Source organism: Lontra canadensis, unplaced genomic scaffold (genome assembly GCF_010015895.1).
Source record: "Lontra canadensis isolate GAN:19392208 unplaced genomic scaffold, GSC_riverotter_1.0 scaffold11, whole genome shotgun sequence".
Taxonomy (NCBI): domain Eukaryota; kingdom Metazoa; phylum Chordata; class Mammalia; order Carnivora; family Mustelidae; genus Lontra; species Lontra canadensis.
This window is the reverse complement of record NW_022631005.1, coordinates 6,468,240-6,472,321: the sequence shown is the minus strand read 5'-3', so window position 1 is coordinate 6,472,321 and position 4,082 is coordinate 6,468,240.

The window sequence follows — 4,082 nt, the reverse complement described above, 5'->3', positions numbered from 1 at the left end:
GCACAGAATGTATAAAATTAAAGCAGATTGTTTAATCCTGGTTCTGACACTTAATTCTGAAAACATAGACCAATAAAAAATATAGGCCACTTGAGCTTCAGAGTCCTTATTGCTAAGTAGAAGTGATGATATCTCCTTCAAGAGGTTGCTGTAAGTATTAAATTAAATAACAGTTATAAGTTGTAAAAGGACACACAAATACTAGTTATTGTTTATTACTTTCCCCCTCTCACTTTTCATTTAGAGAGATCTTATACCATAAACTGTTCCTTCACAAACTTTTTTCAGGTTGACTAGATGGAAACAAATTTCCTGAATTCTTTGTTCTCCACTCTGAACATGAATTTACTCTCATTCTCTATAAGATTTATAAGCACAATACTGCATATCTATCCAGAAACATCCAGTACTGCCTTTATTCTCAACCTGTTTTCTCTTTGTCTGAAATAGTGTTTTCTCTCATATTTTATAATCTTCCAAAGGGAAAACAACCTAAGCGAGTAACTATTTTAACACATCTAATCCAGTAATCTACACAATTAAGCACAAAACCCATGCTTAAAATGATAATTGTGAGAAGTCATACTGAGGTAAAAATATCCACTGCCCTTCCCTGCTGGGTCCCTCCCAGTGGAGTCTCTTCCAGTGACAGGATTATATTTCCTACACAAAGATACCAGACTTGACTGTATTACTCACTTTGTCCAAGGATGTATTAGTGGATGTGACATAGGTCACTTTCAAACAGAAGCCTTAAGAACAGATACGTGATTCACCATTGCTCTTCCCCCACTTTGCCATAAGAAAGCCAATATTCCAGATAGAGGCCTTTCCTTCAGCTTGGATATCCAGTAATGAGGACTCTGGGCAGACATTCAACGTGAGTTAGAAATAACCCTTTGTTGTTGCCAGGAGATTTTGTACTTGACTGTTCCTAATGCACACTAAAGGCCACCCAAGCTGATGGACACAATCATGATAGCATAATATCTAAGTACACTCTTCAATTTCAGTGTTTGCATTATTCCACAAACTTAAGTATGCAAGGAAGAGTGCATGTCTTCATTTTCTCTGTATTGAATGACTGCTTTCTTTGAAACTTAAACTTTTGGAAACGAAATTTAGGAAGCCTTGGAACTGTTCGTGCTTTTCCCTCTCATATATATCCCTTCCTATGTATCCCTTCTCTGCTGATGACTACAGAGCCCACTGCTGGAGTAAATATGGGAAAGGGGGACTAGAAAATATAAGGAGGAAACAAACAACCTCAGATTATTATTTAGCCATTCTACTAAGGTACAGAGTAATACAAAGTGAGAAAAGAGTTCAGGGTTACTGAAATCAGATCAGTGTGGTTTTTTGTTTTTTTTTTTAATCATGAACAATTCCCTTTCCTTAAAACCCTGGGAACTCTCAGTTTACTACTGCAGACGTACTAAAAAGAAACATAAGAAGAGTATTCTTACATTTTGCTCTACTTTTATTTTTAAAAACTGAAGTATGCTTGTAATTTCCATTATTCTACAATTTTCTATAAAATGAAACTAGAATTAAACATACGGATGAAAAGAAGTTTCATTTGTTGTCAAATATCTTCTCTGCATAACATCTGGATATTTAGAACATCTGCACAATTGACAGTCTTTCAACTTTTCATCTGGATGTTTGGCAAATATGGAGAAAACATTTCCTTTATAAATCTAATTGTTATTCTTATGCTGTGTTATTCTAATGACATATTTGTTAATATTGCTATCATCCTACTCTTTTATCAAATAAAATATGGATATAATTTTGGAGCAAAACAATAAATTGTTTAATATTATGGTGCCAACATACAGGCCCTGACAGTGAAAAGGGAAAATTTTGGGCGAATTCTTCTTCCACAGCAATCAATCTATTTCAAGAGAGATTAACAATAGAATGTATCAAAGCACTCACTCCACATTCAGTGGTCTCTATTGTGTATGCCCTTTATGTGAGATGAGAGAATTCTATTCTTTGGCCAGATGCTGATATAGTCCTATAACATCTGCATGGATGTCTGCTTGGCACTTAGGGTAAGGGGGGAAATTTGATTGCACTCTGGAGGTTGTGGAACATGGAGACAGGCATCATAATCACCCTTTGCAAAAACTCCAAGGGGCTTAGTTACATGTTTTTCCCTTGTCAACATCTGTCAAGAACCACATGTCAATTACTATTCCATCTTTTCTCAGGTAATAAAGGAACAGAGAACTCCCAGATGAACAGTCTTTATCTTTCCAACAATATGCCCCAGGCCTTTGCTTTTGGATGCAACCCTCATAAATTTTTGTCATTTTCTACGTACAGGGATCTTGGCAGAGAAAGAGGTCTGAATGGAAGAAAAAGGTGATGCTTTTTGCACAGCAAACCATACGAGTGTTTGTTTTAGGATATCTAATACAAGGAAAGACAGGGTAAATCTAACTGAATTATTTCACTTTCCCTAGAGCCATCCCTGCATCTTACTAATAAAATCACCTAACAGCTGATTGATATTGAGTCTCATTTTTTTATGCTTGTACAATTTTATCTTCTTTTATTTGTTATCATATTTGTTGGCTTGTATAGGAGTGTGTGTTTGTGCATGCATGTGCCATACCTAGCAGAAAACACTTTTAAATAGTAAACAAGAATAGACTGTTGCCCCATAGTATGCTGAGAGCGGGACCTACAGCCACCTATGCTTCAAAATAGGTAGTGTGAGAATCAACATACTTTTTAATGTATACTTCAGGAAATTTTATTTTCCTCTAAGAGATCGCCAGTGAAAACAGATAAGAGACCTTGTTTCAGAAGAATCTTTTTATACAGTTGTTAATTCATTGGAAAGTGTCTCATGATTTGGCCTAAATTCCAAATGCACCATTTGCCATGATTTTCAGACAAGAATCAACAGAAGGGCTCCATATTTCACCTCCTATAGGCAGGTGAACCTTTGAAACTAGGTGAGCACAGAAGCAGAGAACTTACAAAGGGATGCCAGTACATTCCATGGTTTCTCTGGTAAGACAGTAGTTGGAAAGAGTTCTCACCAGATTTTACAAGTGAGGAGTCCTGAGACCCTAAGATGTCCTGAGGGCCTGTGTTCTGTTCTGTGTCACAGGTCGCTTTTTCTGCCACCTAAATTGTGTAGGTGCTGGTTTTTCCATAGTTGCTCGATTGACTTTATTGAGACCCATTAGTCTTAAGGGCTAAAAACTAATTGCAAAACCAGGAAGACCAATATCTTGCCTTTAGGAGTTTAGTTGGGATGACAGTGTCAGATAGTCCCACAAAGAATGCTGTGTGGTGGATAAAAATGGCCACAAATTCCTTGTTGTTCATCCTACCAATGTGTGAAGTCTCTTTTCCTCACTCCTTTAATCCGGGATGGCCTCATGGCTCCTTTGACCAACAGAATGTAGCAGAAATGATGCTGGGCTGGTTCAAGGCTGGATCTGAAGAGGAATGAGAGCCTCTGGTTTCTCCCTTTTGGAAGATAGCTACCAAGCTATAAGGAAGTCCAGGCCATTTCTGTAGAAGGAGGCCATGTGGAGAAGTTCTGGAGAAGGAAAAACCATGGACAGTGAAGTCACACGAAGGAGAACTGAGGTAGGACAGCTGTCGGCACCAGGGCCCGAGACAAAGGAGGGAGGCCTTCTTGGGCCTGCTGACCAGGGTTACCACCAGTTGGGTGCGGTTTCCTGAGTGACTCCAGCTAATACTATGTGGAATAGAAGAACCATCCAGTCAACATACAGAATCATGAGAAGTGAGTTTTTCTTGTTATAAGCCCCTACATTTACAGAGTTTTTGTTACACAGAAGTAATTAACTGATAGATAGTTTACAAATCAATGTACACACCAAATTTGCATAGAACCACAGAGGAGAATTGAATGAGTATATGCAAGGAATTCTGAATTGAGGAGTGATCAGAAGTCATAAGGGGCAATAGAGTCTGACAGTTCTGGAAGTGAAAGCTGTTTGAATCTCTACCCCACTGCTTCCTATCCTTAATATCTGGAGTAAATCAGGACCTTCCTTGGGATTCAGTTTACTAATCTATAAAAGAGA